The following is a 22,747-nucleotide window of genomic DNA, read 5'->3' as shown; positions in this document are numbered from 1 at the left end:
TCAATAGATTATAGTTTTCTTAAAGCAATTATTATATCCGATAAAAACCTACCATAGCCATGAGTGAAGAGCAATGCTTTATACATGTTTTAACAAGTAACTTGATGGAACATATTTGTTCACAGTGAAGGGTGATCTCAATATTGTATGTCCGTGGACATTTACTTATTACTTTTTTTCATGGTTCTTTTATATGGAGGCACTGTGGGGTCCCTGTACCCCAGACTGAAACCATGTTTCTCAATTGTGTTCTACACTTAAGTGACCTAGCAAGTGACAGCTATATCAAGTGTTTAGCTGTCTTTCCTATGGTAGTAATAATTTTTTCTGTAACTTAATGAAAATCTCTTGGCAGGTGGTCAGCACTCTCCCCACTTTGTCATCTCCTTAGTAAGTGTGTTCTGCAGCCCACTTCTCCAACTGTTTCCATCTTTTACTGACCAGGCTAATAATCATTCACCTTTTAAAAATAGTATCAATATATCTCTTTTGTTTCTAAAGCTTGACCCTTTTTCTTATTGTATAGTCTCTAAAAAGTGTTTTTTTATGCTGAATTAGAGCTTACATCAAGCTTTTTACTTCCTAGCATTTGAATTAATGCATTTGTGAAACTTGGATTCATTCCAATTGAATTGAATTAATAAGCAGATCTCAATTTTATTTCGTGCTAGACTGTAACACTCCTCCCTTGTGAAGCATCTCTTTAAGATACAGCCTAGTATTGTTAAAGAGGGGCCTCATGTCCTGCCTCTGCTTATCATTTTTCTCATCTACACAATGGGCTAGTATTATTAGTATCTATCTTGTAGAATCATTGAGTAGAACAAATAAAATAATATATTTAGCATTATGCCTGGTTCATCTATAACCTAGTAAATCTTGGCTATTACAAATATTGTTTTATAATCATATATTTCCATTAGCAAAGTTATTTCTTTTTCTGTTTCTCTTCAGAGGATGTAATATACAAATTAGCAGGTAAATTTGCAATAAACATTTTCTAATATTTATTTTACTGTTCCATTATATTTTGCCTTTCCCTCATGTATCTCAGCTTTTGCAGCCTTTACCTCTTTTCTCATAATCAGCTTACCACTGACATAAAACAACACAAAACAACAACAAAATACAAATACAAATATAACAACAGGCATCTCAGCACTTCCTAATTCCCACGGGTCCAAATGTTCTTAAAGTTTCTTTGTTGTTGTATTGTTTGTTTGTTTGATTGTTGTTGCTTTTTTATCACAGTTTGATTTCTCTCCAGTCTACATGCCAGTTTAGGTCAATGCTATTTTTGCAATAACCAAATAAAGCAATTAGAGTAGGAATTACTGTGCCTCTTTTAAAGGTTTGGAAATTGAGGCCCAATTGCATGACTTAGCAATGATAGCATAGTCATAGAGCATAAAAAGTGCTGCTGTTCAGGGCTAGGCAGGTGGTGCACTTCAGTTTGAAGGGGGGCCTCCACCTTGGAGACATCACCAATTTGTTTATATATTAAGGTGGTTTCCAGCATTGTCTTGAAGAGAGGCTCCTATTTCCAGTTTGCCCCAATGTACCACAGGGGCTCTCAATGATTCTGAAAGCTCAGCAAACATAGGCTGCTTTATATTTTATTCTTTATTCACCATTAAACACAACCTGTCTCTGCTTCTAATTTTTCTTTTATCATCACTCGAGGATATTTTTTCCATTGCTTTTCAGAGAGTGGAAGGTAGAGAGAAACATTGATGTGAGAGAGACACATCAATTGGATGCCTCCACAAGCACCCCAACCCGGATTGGGGATCTAGTCTGCAACTGAAGTACGTGCCCTTGGCCAGAATTGAACCCAAGACCCTTTAGTCTGAGGGCCGATGCTATAACCACTGAGCGAACTGGCCAGAGCTGCTTCTCATTTTTAATTGAATTTATTGTGGTGACATCGGTTAATAAAATTATGTAGGTTTCAGGTGTACAATCCTATAACACATCACCTGACTGTTGTATTGTGTGCTCACCACCCCAAGTCAAGTATCCTTCCGTCACCACTTATCGCCCCTTTACCCTCCTCTTCCTCTCATCTACACCATGGGCTAGTGTAAGCACCTATCTTGTAGAATCATTGAGTAGAACAAATGAAAGAAGATATGTAGCACATTTTTCCTTTGCTAATTCTTTGTATCCTCTTATCTATTCTTACTACTCTTTCCCCCCGCAACAGCCCACTTGTTTTTCTTTTTGCCATATATAAAAATATACGCTTTACAGTTTAGTTGGGAAGACAGAAAGAAAGCATCTAAAGCTGTTGAACAGCCTGGTAACCATGTTTGCATGCCCTTACGTCCTAGACTCTGTGGGATAACTGATATATTATAAATGAGAAGACATAATTAAGGGAGCTTATTTGTTAATGTGAGATAGCTAGATTAATGATGAAAGTGTCTCAGGCTACTTGCAGGTGTCATTGCACAGGACCATGAGAACCTGGGTTGGTAGACCACAGATTCATAAAGAGATGATCTGGTTTATATAAGGGGTTCCCCGCGGAAGCTAATTGCAGAAGTCTGTGGTTGGTTGACTACAAGAGAACAAGGGGAATAAAAATGACACGAAAGTTTCTGAGTCTAGATAACCGGGATGTTGATAGTGTCATCAGGAGAAATAGGGGGAAAAAGAGAAAGAACAGATTACAGAGAAAAAGAAAATATTCGAAGGGAGAAGTGAACTTCTCGGAAAAATTTAATCTAGGTGATAGAAAGATGGCACAGGCAATTGGAAGTAAAATTAGAGATGGAATAAAATATTACAGGTAACTCAACAGAAATGCTTTGGAAAGATGTCAAAGGGGTATAGTTCTTCAAAAATGAAAGAGAGAGGCTAGCATTATCAAAGTGCACAAGTTGGGGAGCCCCTATAGGTAAGGAATAGAAGGCGGATGAGCCAGCACATGGTTTAGAGACAAGTTCTCAGGAAAAACAATGCTCAGGATTGCTGATGGTTTCTCATATATTAAAATGAGGGCTGTTATAAGTATGTCCTGCTTTCATCCCCTGGGGATTTGTCATAATTTATTTTTATTATGTCTTGCTGTTTACTGTAAATTAAAACCTTAAGAGAGCTTCTCATTTTAAGAGAGCCCACCCAAAACATCTTTTTATTTTTCTCCTTAGATACAAATTTCCAAATGCTCTCTTTTTCTAACCTGACCTCTTTCTATGAAATAGAGAGGTTAGATTTAAAAGTAATGCCTTTCACACCACATAAGTATAAAAATATACTCTCTCTTTATCCAGCAAGGTAGAATTTCTTTTAAAGCATCACATGGATTCATCAGCACCTCATTATCTCCTGCAGGGAAGGAGCTCTGCATGCAATGCTCTCTGTTTTCAATTAAAAATGAGAGCAGGGCATAGGTTGAGAACGTTTGACCATCAATATGGGTAACAACTACAATGAATTGAGACATGTCAAATATTTTAAAACTCATCAGTTCATAAAATACTAAAAAATACCTTGTTAGTTGTCACTGGAGGTTACTAGGATTCCATCTCTTTATTTTGAAAAGAGACAAAAGGAAAAACACACACACGTGACCTAGCTTTTCTGTACCAACTGTAGTTTAGACTCACTCTATTGGAAGTAAGGAAAACTTATTTTTGAGGAATAGTTTCAACTAATAAATGCAGAAGGCCTGAGAGAACACCATTTTGCAGCCTATAATGAAATTAACAAGATTAAAGGTTGATCTTGAGCATGGAGGGATCAGGCTGCAACCTCCTGGATCTCTGATGAATCTTGGCATTATGAATGTGGTACAACCATAAATCATAGGCCTCATGAGGTCTTGATTTGCCCATTTTTTAAATTATAAATGTCCTCTAGATATTTTACATATAGCTTCATTAGCCCCATTAATCTGCTTTTCACGAGGAATTTTAAAAATCCTCTTCTATGATTTTAGGACTCAAATGGATAAACAAGCAATTTTAAAATAGAAAAGTTTTTCTTTTTTAAACCTCACTCTGTTTGTGGACCTACAGAACGGGAGCTATGAGGCCATAATGAAGAAAACAAAAGCTAGCATCACATTTTTCTAAAGCCTCACAGGGATTCAGACAGTGGTTATTAATAAGGGTTAAGATTACAGAACATTTTCTCTTTTCTTCTAATGTTAATCCTCTTCTGAATGCTATTTGGCCTTTTGTGTTTCTTTTGTCTTTTTCTTTGTAGTTATGGCTTATGACAGTATGATTCTCATTATTATTTAGTGAAAGACTAAAAAAAAATGCTGTGTTTATGTATTGAATATTAGTATAACCAAATATTTGTAAGTAAGAATGCTTAATAATTGGAAACTGATATAATAACTGGCATGTAAACTCTTAGGTCTATTATCTATCTCCAACTGCCCTTGGTCTGTACTGGATCATGCAACAACTCTTCAATAATCACAGAAAAATGAATAGGAAGCGGGGGTTGTTGAAAATTGGCAGATCAACCAACCAAAAGCCTCAGCTATAGAACATTATAATATCCAATAAAGAACAAACTATTTTAGGTTGGTGAGTGCCAAAATACCTACGCTTTCTTCAGATCCAGTGGCGCCAACCCTTTATCATCTCATAAGGACAAGTCTGAGAAGCAATAATGCAGGAAATTTCAGTTTAGCTCTACAAGAATAATGCTTATAAATAAAGTACTATAAAATGTATAAAAATAAAATCTCTTTTGTTTAAATATACTTTAATCTGTTCAGAAAAACACAGGTCATCATTCATATTTTAAAACAGGAATTTGGTGAATCTGTAAAGAAGGGATTATTGGATTATATCCTAGACAGTGTAGTTGTGGGAATCAGTAATACCTGGGTTTGAATCCTGGCTCTGCCACTTACTAACAAGCATCATATTACATCTCTAAGCCTCAGTTTTCTCATCTATAAAATGAGTCTAATAATACAGTGGTCCCTCATTTTTCGAATGTGATCCGTTCTGGGAACCCGCTCGAGTTCGGAAACGTTTGAAAACCGAGGGATCTGCAGCCGACAGCTGGGCCTCAGGATCTTGCCCTTAGCAGGAGCCGCGGGGCATGTTCGACTTCCGAGGCGGGTTCGAAAACCGAAGCACTGCCTTCAGGGTTTATGGCGTTCATAAACCAAAATGTTTGTCCACGGAGACATTCAGAAACTGAGGCATCACTGTAGTAGGAACTCAATCAGATGTCAAAATAAGTGAAAAATATATGTAAATGGCAAATGGCTTAGCATAGTTCTGAACACATTGTTACACTTCAAATACTATTATGATTAGCATCTATCACAATGAATGCTAGATAAATTAAAAATGGAAATAATTAAAATATAACAAAATCCAGTGGAAAATATTTGATTATTGATTACTAATTTATGAGTATAAAAGAATATTATAAGTGATGGAAAACATCATAAAAAACATGATAGTAAAAACTTATGAATATAAAATAGAAAATGACTAAATGTAAATATTATTGCAATGAAAATTAACAAATATTGAATATCTTTAATATATGATGAACTTTTACAAATCGATATGAAAAAAATCAGAAGAGAAACAAAAAGATATGAATAGAGAATTTCTTATCATACACAATCACAAAGAAAAAGACAAAAGAAACACAAAATGCCGGATAACATTCAGAAGAGGATTAATACAGAGAAGAAAAATAAAATTATCTGTAATCTTACTCTTCACTGATAGCCACTGTGTAAATCTGATAGAGTCTCTTTCAGGCAATTCCACATACATGTACACATGCACCCACTCATGCTTTGCATCCTATCTACAGTTTGCTTTGTTTGGCATTACTCCATGATTTTCTTGGTCTCAGAATAGTCTTTAAAATGTTTTTTGACTTTATAGAATATTAGTATATCAATCATTTCTGGTTGAAAGTTTCTGAAACTCAACTTGAACTAGATTTCAAAAATATAGATTATAGCATGATTTATGTAACCAAAACAGAGGAAAAAGATTATGGGAGGGACCTTAGTAGTTACAGGAAAGAGGGACCTCAACACATCAATAGTCTGGTTTTGGATTTAACTTTTCAGGCCAGCTTCAAATTTACAGCCAGGTTTTTCCTGGTTTAATGGAACCTGGACACAAATTAAGTCCAGTTCAGCATCCTCGTGTCTCCATAGTCAGGGAAGAAAATACCTTCTCTTCTAACTCTAATTACAGGAATTGCAGGGCAGACTTCGGTTGGACATTTTCTTCACTTGCTTATTCCAGGACCAATTGTATGGCCAGGGGTATAGAGTAAATAGCCCAGGTGACATCAATTGAACTATTAGGGCTGCTATGACAAGTAGAGTGTAGGAAGATATTGGGCAGACAAAAAGCATGGTTGTTACAGTATGAATATCCCATAATTCATTTAGTCTTTCCTACTTTGATGGGCATTTAGGTTTTTCTAAAATTTAGTCTTATAATTAATGTGCTATGATGATGGTCCTTATGCATGGAGCTTTGTTAGAATTTCTATTGGTTTTATTTTTCAGGATAATTTACTAGAATTGAAATTATTTTGTCCAATCACATGTACATCTTTGAGGCTTTTAATACGTGATTGAAACATTCATGTACTTGTATAAATTCAACTGTGTCTAATCAAGAGTAATTAAAGACAAGATAATTCAAGAAAGCAATAGTGGACAGAGTGAGCAAGAGATAATGAGAGTGAGAAGATACAGTTGAGTTCAATAGCTGGGTTGTACTTGCTTCAAAGTCCATGAGCTTACTCTTGAAAGGGAGCAGCATGAGTGAAGACCCTCTAGTCCATGCTGTCTCAGTTCTCATTGTTGGCATGCCTCTCATGCTATGAGATTTTACCTAGCTGAATTTCACTGTGGTGATTAAAATTAGATTTTTTTTTTGGTACAACATGGATCCTAAATACATGCCAACCACTTCATCTAGTATACCACCAAAAGAAAGAGTGATATGTTCAACACTAGAGGAAAACCTGGCTGACTTTTACTTATCAAATCTGCATGCTATTTTTTTGATAATTTAAGTCCTTTATTTTTTAATGCTTTATTAAATTTATTGTGGTGACAATGGTTAATACGAACACATAGGTTTCAGGCATGGGTTTCTATGTCACAAGACCTGTATATTGCTCTGTGTGCCCAAGCAACGATAATTTTGAATGTGCCTGATTTTTACCTTCCACACCAACTTTAAAGCCTACTCCACAAATATGATGCAACTCTGTTATATTGCTAAATTATAATCAGACAATCTATACCAATTTATATTCCCACTAGAGGGTATGTAAAAGCACATTTCACCCCATCTTTTCTTACTCTGGGGTGAAACTCTTTAAAGTTTGTTTGAAAAATAACTACTTAATTGAAATGAAAAGAACTAGTTAATATAATCAATAAATACAAGAGTTGCCAGTAACATTTCCTTTTTATGAAATATAGCAGTGAGACTGCCATTAAATCACAACTTCTCTAAATAAATGGAAAATAAAATTGCTACTCTTTTCTCACCTGGAAGTGTAGAACCACGATATCAACAAAACTGATTTATTTTTAAAGGATCAGATCCTCCGAAATACTCTAGTATTTTATGGTATTATGCTAGAGTGATTTCAAAAATTTAGAAAAAAATCAACTCTTTAATGTGTCATATTAATCTACCTAACCTCAGGTCCAACCAGATACTTCTAGTGTGCTGGACATTTTTACATAATTTAATTTCCAAAGTCAAATTTGATTCCACTATTACATTATGAAAATCTTTGCATAAATTTGTTCACTCTAAAGTAGCATTTAGTAGCCACTCTCTCTAGTTGGTAAGGTTAGTTTGCCCTTTTGTAAAATTTTGTGTAGGGTCCAGAGCATGATCTTAGTATTTACAGTAAAACATTTGGGTAGCCTTTTCATTTGTAGATGAGTCTGATAAGGTAATTATTTTTGGAGGTAAGTTTCGCTTTCTTCAGTAGAATATTTAATGAACCAAAATTATATAATGAATAATTTATTTTATTTGATACTAAAGTAGTATTTTACTGAATACTAAAGGCAAGAGCTGATTTACTTTTAAAGTAAGTTATGCTCTAGGCGGGTACTGGAAATATCAGTGGGATTGCTTTCTAAAGTGTATGATTTTCTACTCACTATACTTACACACCTGAAACAATAGAAAATAATTTTGAATGAAAGCAGTAATTGAAAAATAAAAAATAAGGTAGGGCATAATTTTCACTGTGCCCTTTTAAATATCAGATGTTGTTGTTTTTTTAACAAAGCACATAGTTCAGTAAAGCTGAAATGAATAAAAACATAAATGAAAAAGGTTTTCTCTTAGAGGAGACAAAGAAGAAAACATCTCCTTTACTCCAGTCCACCTTTTCATGTCTTATCCCGGAGCTCCAAATACACCCACCTTTTCAACAATTTTCCAAATAAGCGAAGTACATTCTCTCTACGGTAGTAGAGTGTGATATTGGGTTAGGACTGACTCTCTGCCAAGTAGAGCTACTTACTTGTCAAACTGATCATATGTTAAGAGGTGAAATGGGTAGAAAAAAAGCCTTTACTGAAGGAAAATGTGTGAACTCCTTGGGTAAAAACAAGGGAATTTTCCTGCTTAGCTAATATGGGGAAATTATATGAGTGACTCAATTTCAGGAAGACTTTATGACTTCTTAGAAAATAATAAATGCTAGAAACGGCTAACACATACTGAGTGTTTATCAGGTGCCAGAAACTATACTTGTGTTAACTCATTTAATCTTCACAACAACCCTATGAGGTAGGTGCTCCCATTATATCCATTTTATAGGTGGACTTAGTGGACTTCAGCAGATCACACCGATTGCTAGTGGATTCAGACCCAGATAAACTGAATGCACAGTTCAGTAACCACTGGATACTAGATTACCTCCATAAAGAAAAAGGAAACTCCAAAGAGTTTAAAATGGACTCTTGCTTTTTTTATTAAGGAAGGGGGAAGGTTTTCGGAAAAGGGATGTGTGTCTTGTCAGAGCTGAAGAGACTGCTGTTGAAATCTGAAGTTCGTTACTGAGGGAAATAAGAGTTCACTTTGGTGGGAAGGGGAGGACAAGATGAGTGTTAGGGAGGTTGTTTGCTTTGTGTTGTTTGAGTGGCTGCTATGTTCTCTGAGCTATTCTGTAGATGGAAGGTTAAGGGTTATAATCGATAACAATTTTGTTTTCTAATAGATATGTGGCTTGACATGAATAGAGACATGTACTCTTGTAAAGATCTAACCTGTTGAGGTACAAAATTGTCAACTTCTCAATCATAATATCTATTTAAAAAATTATTTTTCAGTACCATGTCCTAAATAATTTTATCTGAAGTCAAGCTGAAAATCAAATATGTCACTTTCTTACTCCTTCAATTACTATCATAGAGGTGGTTGAGTTAAAAAAAAAAATTATCTAGTAGCTCTCAAGATTGCCACATGCTCCTCGGTTATCAAATGCAGGCACTTCAGGAACTGTTCAATATACTCAGTAATTTACTTACCTGATAATGCATAAATAAACCTTTATCTTAAAGATTATAAAATTAACTTAAACTTTTAGTTATTCAAATGCTTGAAAAAGCCCACTATTTGTCTTAGTCATGTAGCTGTTGGACATGCTGTTTTTATGGTTTGCATTTTCTGTGAAAATTGTTAATCTAGTAAACAAATACAGATAGTATCAAAGGACCTAAAAGCTGTTTTAATTCACAAAAAGAAAGTCATCCTTCGCATGGCTGTGTTCCAGTACAGTTTTGTTTATGGACACTCTAATTTGAATTTCATATAATTTTTACATGTTGCAAAATGTTCTTTTCCCCCCAATTATTTAAAAATGTAAAAACCATTTTACCTTATGGTCCTTACAAAAAAGGTAGTGGGCCACATTGGGCCTGTGGGCTGTCATTTGTTGGCCACTGCTCTAAGTCATAGCTTTAAAATGATTTTACAATTAAAGTATTGAAAATATATAAATTATGTAAGATTGATCAGTTATTGATGATTTGGTGATCGTCATGAAGAAATTTATTTATTTATTTATTTATTTATTTATTTATTTATATCTTTATTGATTTCAGAGAGAGGAAGGGAGAGGGGGAGAGAGAGACAGAAACATCAATGATGAGAGAGTCATTGATCGAGCCCACAACCCAGGCATGTGCCCTGACCGGGAATCGAACCCTGATCGCCTGGATCCTAGGTTGACACTCAACCTCTGAGCCATGCCTGGCCAGGCGAAAATTTTAAATAACTTGATGCAAGGATTCAAGTTATAGAAGAAAACAATATCATCAATGAAATAAGAAAATAAATGGGGAAAAACAGCTAATGATAACAGTACTTAATTGGTACCACTTTCTGTTATTTTTTCCCCCCTCTTCAGATAATATGTACATTCCTGAGATGAAGATGAAATATCATTTTAATATTTAAAATCAATATTCTTACATGGACTTAAAATGCTAAAGTATTGTTAATTTAATATAAGCTCTATGTTCATATTGAAAAATACCATGGAATAGTGGCTAGATTTTTTTGGAGATTCAGGATTCCATAGAATATAATTTGAAAAGCATACAGACAGACAGGTTTATTAATTTCTCTTTTTTCCAATTTTCCTCTTTGGTATACCTGAGGAAAATTGAAATAAAGTATTTAAAACTGTTAAGAAAATTACAAGTTGGTGAGAAGGCAAAACACCCATTTGAGAGAGTTTTTGTATGTTTCTTTGGATGGGAAGATGTCACCACCATAATGTACCGTGTTTATACCCAATAGAAAAGTACATGCCCAGATATTCTTCTTCTTAATGAAAATGTTTAATGATATATAACTTTTTGTGATTCTTTCCCAAACTGGCCCTCTTTTGGGCAAGGAAAAAATGTATTCTATCTACATTTTCACAAATAGAAGCTACAGAAAACTATGGTTTCTACAGACTCAATCCTCTAAATAGGTTCTTAAGAAGAAAAGGTGTTTGGAGAGAGACCGAGTCCAAGAATCTGGACCTGCATGTCTGTGTGACCCAAATACTAGTAATTTCTAGAAAACTGAAATCAAATCAATTAGAAATTAGTCCTGCAATCACTAAGACTTCTTTTACAGTCAATTTATCTTAGGTTAAGTAGGTTTAAATGGCCCATTCTTGATGTTAGTATAACATCATTGACTTGGTTGTGTAATAAGTGATATGGCCTTCCCTCTATCATAAAAATTTACTGTTATCAATGGCCAATTTGACACTTTTTTGAAAGGACACCTGAGATGGCTGATATGGAAAAATACATGAATAAATGAATAATTCTATGAACTTGTGGATATCTTCTCAGTTGAATTTCCAGAGGAGGCGGGTATAATGGAAGGAAACTCAAGACTGATGAGTGTATGTGTGTGTGTGTGTAACTGGATCTTGCCTGAATATGTGGGGTGTGTCTGTGTGTGCGTGCACATGCATATGTGTACATATATTCAAGGGCTAATCATGGGTTTTATGCAATGATCTATAAAATTCCTTACAACTCTGAAGTTATCTAAAATACAATGCAAAACTGCAGAAAAACAACCACTGATCATAGGTCAATTCTTGCTCTTCTGAAAGTCTAAGGACTTAGATTCCATATAACTAACCTTGAATTAACTGAAGAGCATTGCTCGGTGCTAGTATCATGCAACCATACATACCTAGAATATATCTGTTACATGATCTTGAATAAATCCCTTGATGCAATTTTTCTGTATTTAAAAAGACATAGGCTTAATTTCTCCAGTGTCCTAAATAGTCCATGAATAATAAATATGTGATATAGATTTTTATTTACCATATCTGATTTTATGTTCATGAAAATGTAACTCAGTTTGGTTGGAGTTCTAACTGCAGGTCTAGTTTTACAAAATTCTGATTTCTATCATCTTGGCTACATTGATTTTGTGCACTTTGATCTTTATTTTGTGTTATACAAAAGTCAATATGTTGATCTACAAACACATCTGTTGCTTGGATAGTAGTTATTTTAAAATTGGCTCTCTTTCCAAGCTCAGTTGTGACACAGAATTGGTACTATGTGCTCTTGTCGGCACTTCCCAGTCATAAAGCTTATGAAAAATTCCAAGAGTTATGTGAAGGAAGCTCCCTTTGTTCTCATTAACGTTAGTGTTCGTATACAGTAAAATTGTGTTTGTAAGAAATTGTGTGAAAAACAAGTGGTCTTTGTTTTGTCTGTGTATTTCCTTCAGTTTCAGAGTGTCAATATCAATTTTATACTGTGATCAGGAATTGCATGTCAGCAGCCTGCATGTCATAGAATCAATTCATTGAAATTCCTAATCAATGTAACATTGCTTTTAAGATAAAGTTTTTATAACCTACTGAATTGGCTCTCTGTTATATATGACAATCTATAGCAGATTTGTTTTCAGTGTAAAGATTGTATATTCATTTATTTGTTGTATACTTGAGGCTGAAAGGTTAACCGTAAGAAATATTTTAAAAATCAAACAAAAAAGAAAAAGAAAGAAAGAATCAAAAGAATGTCATAGCTAGTTAAAAAAAAAAAAAAAAAAAAAAAGCTGCAATGTTTAAATGAGATCATTGATTGTGAAGTGAAATACTGCAGAAACTCATTCCTTTACAGCTGATTTGAAAAAAAAATGACAGTATAGGGTCTGAGTTGAATTACAACCTGTATTTATTGTATATAGAGATTTAGAAAAAAGAAAGAAAAAAGGTTTGGTTTATCATAAGATATGTTTTGGTTATCTACTGTTGCAAAACATGGGACATAGAATGTCATTTTCCTTGCAATCTACTTATCATATGAGCCACAAGGGCAGCCCAGATTCAAGAGGAGGGGAGGGATAGATTTCATCTCTCAATGGAAGAGTGATGTGTGCATACAGAAGGGATGAAATTGGCAGCCATATTAGAGAGAGCTATTCAAGAAATAAATATTATTTAATGATACTTGTATATATTGAATACCACTAGCATAAGAGCAAGTAAGGAAACCTTGAAAATAATCGATATGTGAAATTTTGCTTTCTTCTCCCTATAACTAAAGTAATATATAGAGACAATATTTGACCATTTGGTGAAGTGTCACATGACACAGTAAATGTGTCTTCTTGTGTTTCAAGTTGATGAAGCAGACAGACCAAAGTTATCATCCTGGGGGGACGGTTACCAGGGTAGGAGGGCATTTAGGAAGAGAGAATCCTTATCGTCACAACATCTGTTAGTTACAATGTGAGAGTGAATCCAAAATGATATTACCTTGAAGGACATTACTACATTATATAATTTTAAATGTTCCAAAAAATTGTAGTGATAACTTTATACATTCTTTCATCACAAAGATAAGGATACTAAAGCTTAGAGAAGTTAAATGGCTTTGCAAAGTCTTAATGTTGGTGGCTGGTGTAGTACACGCTGGACTTGAATCTAGGTCTCTTAACTGCCAAGTTATTGCTCTCTTATTCTATACATTGACACTCCTTTCCAAATTCTGAAGCACTGTTCTCAACAAATGGTGAATCAGAGCTTATTTTTATATATTTTCAATGTTTTTTGGGTCTCTAGAAAAGTGCAAATGTTTAGTCAACCTGACATGAGTATGATAGTAATTTATGTACATCTGGTGAGCTGGGGAGAATGTCGTGTTGATGGTCCATGAAGTTGATACAATTTTGGTTTCACCCTAGAAGAAAAAAAAATATGCAAAATTATAACTAAAAAGATGCAAAAGTACAGCAGGTCCTCAAATAATATTTCATTCAACACTGTTTCCTTATAACATTAATGAGATGCTGTAGGAACTCAACTCTTGTTTATATCAATTAGCCTGTGGTAAAATTGGTTTTGTTATATGTTGTTTCACCACAGTTCCAAGAACCTACCAATGATGCTAAGTGAAGACTTACTGTGCAGGGCTTTAAAAGCAGCCTGTGCAATTTAAAGGTCCTCAAGCTCATGCCTCATCAGCCTCTGGTAGTGAATCAATTAGTTTTATTGAAATAATAGAGCTGTGATATGACTTTTGGAAAAACATGTTGTTCCAGTCAAAGTTGTTACTGAAAAATGATCTTTTTTCTGGACTTAAGGTGATATCCTTTCAACATTTACAATGGGTTTTAAATACACCCTTGCCTATATGTATGAACACGTACAAGGACATTCAGGTAATGCTTTCTATCTCTAAGAAACACAATGCTTCCATTTATAGTGATGTAGAAAATGTGGCCCTACTTTTTAAAAACCTCCAACTATAAGCATTTAGGTAGGAAGCAGAGCTATTGATCTATGAAGGCCAAAGACTTGTGAATGAAGCATTAAATTGATGTTAAAGTAATCCTGTGTATCCGCTCATTTTTGGAAGTCATGTAATTATAAATTATTTGACCTCAGTTTCCTCATTTACAGTATGATGATAGATGAGGGTACCGTCTCATGTCTGTTAAAAATGGGTTGGTATGAGTAGGATCAATGTAAGTATTCAGAGAAATGATGCATATACAAAATAGCATTTTTCAGTCAGTTTCCAATGTTAATATGCCACACATAGAATGCATGATAGGCACAGAGGCAATAAGGGCAATATTTTACATTACAGAGTGTTTTGAGATGGGCAAGGTTGTTATTATGTTGCCTATTCTTGTAAAGAAAATCAATTGCAGGACATGAACTTATTTTCCCTGAAGTAACGTAGCTGGGATTCAAGCCCAGGATTGGGACACAAAGGGCAGCAGGCTTTTCATTACGCTACTCTGTCTCTTCCTAAAGGCCAGGCAGAAGTTTACACCATCCCCACTGTCCTTCCCCACTTGGAAAAAATTGCATTCCCAAGGCCTTGTAATTTAACTTTTTGTTATGACCGCTTTTCTGTGAGTTATTTAATTAGAATCTGCAGCTTTTGGCAGGAAAATAGTCAACCCAGCATATTTCTAACAAGCAATGTCTTTAGGGGAGAAAGTCCAAGTGAGCAAATAGAAGAGAAGGAATGCATGATAGTAGCTGCTAGGATATATTAATTGCAAACAAATTTCAGTGGGGGTGTCAGTCACCATGAATTACATTTTTAAGTGAAGTGGCCTGAAAAATAAGAAAGGAATGGAACAAAGCATGTATATCATAGAACAGTAGATTTGGAATTCTCCCAAACTTGTCATTTTTTAATGGAGGAACTTTTAGGAGCAAGGGTGGGGCCTTTGTTGATAGAATAATCTTGGAAAATGCCTTCCAAGGGCACCTTTAAACATTCCTATTCAGACTTGATGTTTTCAAAGGCTTTTCTATTAGATAAATTAGATTTTAAAAGCAATAGTTAACATGTATACTATTTTAAAACAATCAAATCAATGTAGGTCAATGGATAATACCACTGAGCATTTTAAAGTGTTGAATATGGTTTATGAAATACAGTTTAGCTTTTAGAACTGTTACAGAAGATAAAACTTAAATACTAGGTGAAAAAAACAATAGTTTTAGTGGCATTGACAACTACAGATTAAGAGAGCTTTCCACCCCTTTAGCTCAGAGCATTTCATTATTGGTATATGGAAAACATAGGGATGGTGGAGCCTATTGAGAAATGCCCTCAACAGGGAAGGTGAAATCCTGCTATTTGGGATGATAATATCAGTGTGGTTTTTCATCATGTCACACCATACAACATTTCAGGTACATATTTTGTCTAGTAAATACTTGATGACATGGCTCTCTGCATGATGTTGATGAGAAACTATTTTTTGATCTATGTTCCTTGAAGCCCATAGGTTTCTCTGTTAGCATGGTTGCAATAATACATGCTGGAATTTAAATTTGTGCCTATTTTTCCCAAAATAAGTTGTAAATCCTGTTAAATTGCAATGTCAGGCCCATAGCTTGCATTGAAGTTAACAGAGAGAGAATAGTAGACTAGCTTCCAGGCAGGCAATATGAGAATATTTAGACCTCATCATGCCTGAAAGCATTTTTCTTAAGTGCAAGAATTGGATATATTACCCAGGGAGTTAAAACACAGGCAGCTAAGGGGAACTGGATCTTTTCAGTCTGTCAAATTATGTGTGTCTGCCTCTTAATCATTTTCACGAAACTGTTCTTTGGGACTACTTGAACAAGTTAGCTTTTAATTAGCATGACATTATATTGGCAGGTCTAAACTATTTGAAAAAAATATGGTTCTGGCATGGGCATCATATACATCAACAATTTATTGGTGCAGTTTCACGGTCCAACACTATTACAACCTGCTAAACTTTTAAAACCCTGCTTCTCTCTATTCCTATTATGTTCTTGTTGAAAAAACTCCAAACTAAGTTAAATCCAACTGTCCACCTGCTTCCTGCCTTTCACCAAGTGGTTGAGCATTGGTGAAGGAAATCGCACTAGGATTCTGACTTAATCTTTATGATCGTGTATCCGCGGTGGACATGCAATCATGCTGCACAATCCTTCTCCTTCTCTAGGACACTTACTGTACCATGAAATATTATTTTGTCCATTCTCCCCTATCTTTAACTTGCTACCCTCTTTCCATACTTTTCACACTCAGCTGTGAAACACTCAGCTTACCTTTCCACCTACTTAATTTATTTTTTTTTAAATGATGTTTTGGAGAAGACCAAGTTTACATTTCTGTCACTGAATTTACCAGCCTACTCCTCCCTCCACTTAGAGTAGGTGAAATCTGTCTGGTACTATCTAAAGCCAACCCCAACATTTTATGTTTTCAAATACTATCCTAAAGACTGCTCCTTCAATTGACAGCTCTCCTATATCACCAATTTATCTTTCGATATAGAACGTTCCCATGAGCCTACAAATATAGCTTCTATTCACACATCTTAAGGAAAACATTCCCTTGAGCTATGGCTCTATTGGCTTCACAGAAAAACTTCTGGAAACGTTTTCAGTATTCAATATCTTTGCTATCTTACCTTCCATTCTCTCCTTAGCCATATCCAATGTGGTTTTCATTTCAGACAAAATGGCTATGTTCAGGTTACAAATGAAAGCTATTACCAAATCCAATGGTCAATTTTTAGTTCTCATCTTACCCGACACCTTTGCATAATTTGACCCAGTTGGCCATACTTCCATCTCAAAATAGTTTCTCCTGGTTTTCTTCTTACCTCATTAATTCCTAGTTTACTTTGCTGACTTCTATTTTTGTTTGGCCTCATTTTGCGATAGTTGAAGGCCTCAATCGTGAGCTCTCTTCTCTATCTCCCCTCCACAGGTGACCATACCTAGTTCCTTTGAGATAAGCTCTATATGTTGATGATTCCTAAATATGTCTGAAGCTCAGATTTCTCCCACATTCTTCCCATCTGTATTTGTTATATATTGCTATGTAAAAAATTACTTAAAATTTAATGTGTTAAAATGAAACATTATCTCATGGTTTCTGTGGGTTAGGAATCTGGGCATGGCTTAGCTGGGTCTTTTGGCTCATGGTCTCTCCCAAGGCTGCAGTCAAGGTGTTGGCTGGGTCAGCAGTCATCTCAAGGTACGACTGGGGCAGGGTCTGCTTCCAAGCTCACTCAATGGTGGTTGGCAGGATTCAATTTCTTAAAAGTTGTTGGATCAAGTTTTTCTGTGGCTGTTGGCCAGAGGCCACCCTCAGTTTCTTGCCACATGGACTTTTCTGTAGGGCATCTCACGATATGGCAGCTGGCTTTATCAAGTGAGTAGTAAGAGAGTGCCAGCAAATCATAAATCAGTTTTTGTAACAATCTCAGAAGTGACATCCTATCAATTTTGCCTTATTAGAGAGTCACTAGGTCCAACATACACTCCAAAGAAGGAGATTACATGAGGTCATGAATAACAAAGGGCAGGGGTCATTAGAGGCTACCACACTAACATATCAAATTAACTTGTATGTTATAGGCATCTCAAACTGAAAGCATTAAAAAAGGATAACATCCTCCTAACGACTTCTCAAACTTACTACTCTCCTGGCCTTTCTAGTGTGAGATAATGGTGTCACGGTACATCTCTATTCTGGGATAAACCTGGGAGTGACGTTTGATTTCATTTTTACTGACTGACTACACCCAATATATAAGTAACTCCTATTGCTCTTATTTCCAAATTGTATAAGTTTGATGATTTTCCATCATTACCTTTGTTAAAACTGTAGTCTAATCCAGTATTAATTCTTGTCTGAGCTACTGCATTAGCCTCCAACCCAATTAGTATCTTTTTTTCTATTTTTGTTCCACTATAGTCCATTCTTCACACAGTAGTCAAGGTGAACTTTTAAATAATGCATGTTATCTTATTAGTACCTGTATTTGTTTCCTGGGGCTGCAGCAACAAATTGCCAAAAGCTGGGTGGTTTACAAAAACAGAAATTTATTTCTCCCAGTTCTGGAGGGTGGAAGTCTAAAATCAAGGTATTGGCAGGGCCACACTGCTTCTGAAGTCTCTAGGGGATGGTGCTTTCTTGAATCTTTCTAGCTTTTTGTGGTTATTGGAGATTTTTGGCTTTACTTGGCTTGCAGACACATCACTCCAATCTCTGCCTTCATCATTATACGGCCTTCCTCCCTGTGAGTGCATCTCTTTCCTTATAAGGACACCAGTAATTGGATTTTGGGTCTACTTTGATTCGGCATGACCTCTTCTTAACTTGGTAACATCTGCAGAGACCCTATTCCCAAATAAGGCCATATACATAAAGGTACTTAAGGTTAGAAGTTCAACATATCTTTTGGATGACACAGTTCAACCCATGACAGTCCTTTAAACTCAGAATGACTTTTCACTACAAATAAAATACAAGTCTCTGCTTGAATTGGCCCCAGCCTGTTCTTCAGGCCTTACCTAGTAACACACTCCCTACTGTCCAACCTGCTTCAGCCATTTTGACCTTTCTGTCACACGCCTGTGCCCAGCACCTTCTGGTCTCATGGCCTTTGCATGTCCTTCCTGTTCCTGGGATGCTCCCCTTCCCCCACCCATATCTACATGTGATTGCCTCCATCTCATGACTTATGTCCCAAGTTATAATAGGCAAGACCTTGGAGACATTAAAACAGTAACTTCTTTACCACATAACTCTTTTCCCTCTATTCCTTTTTCATTTCCCTCACAAAATTTATCACTAAATGAAATGTATCACCTACTTGTCTGCTAGTGTTTTGCCTGGGAAGAACATAAGCTCCATGCAGGAAGGGTCTTAAACTGTTATGCTCTCAATAGTTAGGACAGTGTGTGGCAAATGTTGGTAAATGAATTTATATACCCACTGAAACCTCAGAGACAAAGTTGTTATATAGAACAGCTAAAGAGATTCTGGAAAGTAGTTGATACCAAATGTTGATTTATCTTTGACCTTCTAAACTTGTGCAAGGGGCAATAATTTATGTGTAGTGTTTCTAGATGCGGTAGGAAGAACACTCAGTCTTAGAATCCAATTCTTAGAAGAACCCCAAGAAAGGAAAGCTGTATGCTAAGTGCTGGGGAGCTAAGAAGCAACCCGATCAGACAGGCATAAAACAACGTAGATTCTCTTTGAGATAGTGCAATGCCTGCAATAAAGCAGCAGTAGCCTCAGATAGTGAAAATCTTTGAGTTGAGTGATTGCAGCACATACCTGGTTGAAAACCATGTAAATATCACATGGAAAGAATTTCAGTTCTTGCATGGACTCTAAGCACATGCTGCCAAAGAATAACAGCGCTGTATGAAAGCAGACCATTGGATATGGATCACATGTGTTTTTGTTTGCTCATCTATTTGCATCAGAGTTCTCAGAACTAACTCTTTTTTACTTACTATTGACGGTTTCAAATATTGTCATTAGAAGAATGGAAACTAATTTTCTAGCTGCGTGACCTTGGGAAAGGTGATTTGTATAGAAAACAGTAGCATGTACCTGACTGAAAATTTGTAAATATTAACAAAATGGTTTATGTAAAGTACTTAGATACATGCCTGGCACTAAGTAAGTGCACAACAAAGGTTAATAGTTGTTGTTAATAAATATTGAAAACAGAATAGGCAAAATTAGATATGAATATATAATTACCACAATTATTTATCTACAAGTGCTAGTGATAAACTAGAGTATTCCTTTTAAGCTTCTGGTTTCTGCAGTATTGTCCTAGCTTCCTGTTACTGCTGTAACTTATCGCAAACTTTGTAGCTCAAAACAATGCAAACTTATTCTCTTTCAGCTGTGAAGGTTAGAAGTCTGAAGTGAGTTTTATGGGGCTATAGTCAGGGTATCTGCAAGGCTAGTCTTTCTAGGTGCTCCAGGGTAAATCCATTCTTTTACTCTTCCAATTGCTAGTGGTTACTGACATTCCTTGGCTCATGGCTTCAACACTCAAATCTCTGCTTCTGTTATCACATGGCCTTCTTCCTAACTTTAATACTCTTGTCACCCTATTATAAGGACCCTTGTGATTACATTGAACCTACTACCTTGGAATCCAGGATAATCTCCCCATGTCAAGATCCTTAAATGAATCACATCTGCAAAGTGCCTTTTCCTGTGTAAGGTAACATATTCAATTATCCTGGGGACTAGGATATGGGTATCTTTAGGGGCCATTATTCTCTCTTACACAAATGCATTCATTGTCTTTTGATTTTAACAATTATTTAAAAACAAGTACAAAGTGTTGCGTTGGTTTTTGTTTCTTTTATAAGAGAATTCTGTTGACCTATTGACACATAGTACAGACAAATGCTTATATTTCTATTTCTGCCAATTTTGGTGAGTACTAAGAACCTTTATAAAATATAACCAGTTTTACTGTGCTTCATGGCCTCAGAACTGATTTTTCTGTTTTATAGAGCTAATTATTCTAACTAGTGATTAAACATGTGATATGGTGGTACCAGTCATGCCACAGATCACTTGGCAATGTCTTGGGGAAAGGTTCTACTGGCATTTAGTGGGTAGAGGCACCATGGATACCTCTAACCATTCTGCAATGCACAAGACAACCCTCCAAAATGAAAAAATTATCTGGTCCCAAATGTTAATAGCACTAGGTTTAAGAATTCCTGTCGTGGGGAACTTGAAAAAATACTATTGTTTAGATCTTTGCTTTTCAAAGTGTGGTCCAAGATGGTTTCGGCACCATCTGGGTCATCAGTCTCTTTGAAAGCTCCCCAAGTGATCCCCAGATGTGGCCAAGGTTGAGGAGCACTGCCTTCCTTAGCTTTTTCCCACTATCCTACTTTCCTCCGAAGTTGTTATGGCTGTGGGTATATTGAGTTTAACTGGAAAAATAAAACTTTTAAAGACTTTTTGTTACATATATTAAACATCAAATATTGGAATTCTAATTAATGTAAAGCCACTTTTTCTTGAGAGTTGCAGTAAGTTTCTTCAATATGTTGAATTTTAAACATACAGAAATGTGGTAAGGGGCAGGTTTATCCAACTCCGTATTAAATATAAGGTGTCCCAAAAATATATGCACAGGTTGAATGATTATAAAGTCAGTGTTTATTAATATACAGGTTTTTTTTTCAAAATTTAAAAGAATCTACAGAAATGAATACTTTTTTTTTTTTTTTTTTTGTCAATGCCTGTTTTCAAACTGATGACTTTTCTGGTCCAGGCACAGCAGATAATGTGAAGCAATGGAATTGCAAACATCAAGAATCATTTCAATCGGTATTTGTGCACCCTCAATTTGTCAACTGTTGCTGGTTTTGTACCATAAAATTTATCTTTTATGTATCCCCACAAAAAAAGTCTAGTGGGTAAATTTTCTTTGTTCAAAGCTTAGGCTGGCTTCACACGTTATTTCAAATCAGTTAAGCCTGAGAAGGAGTGAAAAATAAGTGAGCCATCAGCTGTTGAAGTGTATATACACAGGGTATCCCCCCAAATGTATATATGCTTTGAATAATTATAAAGGCAGTGTTTGTACTTCAACTATGTTTTCAAATGTCCAGTAGCATTTTAGGATTAATTTCCTTTGTTCAAAGCTTAGTCTGACTGAAAAGAAAGAAACATCGTTTGAGCTATCAGCTGTTAAATTGTGTGTAAGTGTTTTTGGGACACCCTGTATATTGTCAGGAAGAACTCACAAAGGAGGGCAAATCCTCTCAGCAAGTATCATGTTTGCAGCTCACAAGAGTGATGATCGAATATATTTGCTTTTCCTCCCTGGCTTTGTCACTTGCCTCATCCAATCTGCTGACTTTGGGACCCAAGAAATTTCTTTGGTATGAGCTTTTGCAGCTGAATTACAGTGGAAGGCGTGATGGATACAAAAAGTGTAAGAAAGGTGAATTAGAAAAGTGGCAGATGGAAAGTGTGTAGTGTTTTTATTTATGCTCTCTCTTCTGGTGCACAGTGCACTTTCCATTTTAGCTAGTCAGGTTCATCCATTTACTGGATTTGCTCCTGTCACCAAATATGTGTGAGTTATAGTGAGTTTTATAGAATTTTCTGCTAGCATATGGAATATTTCCATTTCCCCAATAATTCCCAGTAACTTTAGTTCATAATTATTACACATAGTTAATTCAGTTAAGGCTATACTTATCAACATAGCCCTGGAAATGTTCAGTGGCTTTAGAACAATAAAGGGTAATATGCATCCAACTAAGCACCAATGCTTACTGCTAATCTTACATTATTGTATTTGATTTTTGCAGTAATCCTTTGAGAGGAAGACGGTTTCCTTGACCACTTTACAGATGAGAGGATAGAGGTATAGAAATTTTAAGTATTATTAATTTGGCCAGT

General features: G+C 35.6%; 1 protein-coding gene across 4 annotated transcripts in view; it reads left to right on the top strand.

The window, feature by feature from the left end:
* The window catches only part of IL1RAPL1 (interleukin 1 receptor accessory protein like 1), a 1,170,262-nt gene that overhangs the window by 157,388 nt on the left and 990,127 nt on the right, over positions 1 to 22,747 (top strand). Inside the window, exon 1 of one of the 4 annotated variants that reach the window (XM_016207564.2) lies at positions 22,559 to 22,712. The exons of the other annotated variants lie outside the window; for them this stretch is intronic. The gene's annotated coding sequence lies outside the window, so the exon portion shown is untranslated. Of the gene's footprint in view, positions 1 to 22,558; positions 22,713 to 22,747 lie in introns of those variants that run through there. 4 annotated transcript variants of the gene reach the window in all.

Source organism: Miniopterus natalensis, chromosome X (assembly GCF_054644295.1).
Source record: "Miniopterus natalensis isolate mMinNat1 chromosome X, mMinNat1.hap1, whole genome shotgun sequence".
Taxonomy (NCBI): Eukaryota; Metazoa; Chordata; class Mammalia; order Chiroptera; family Miniopteridae; genus Miniopterus; species Miniopterus natalensis.
This window is presented reverse-complemented; position numbering and strand designations above follow the sequence as displayed.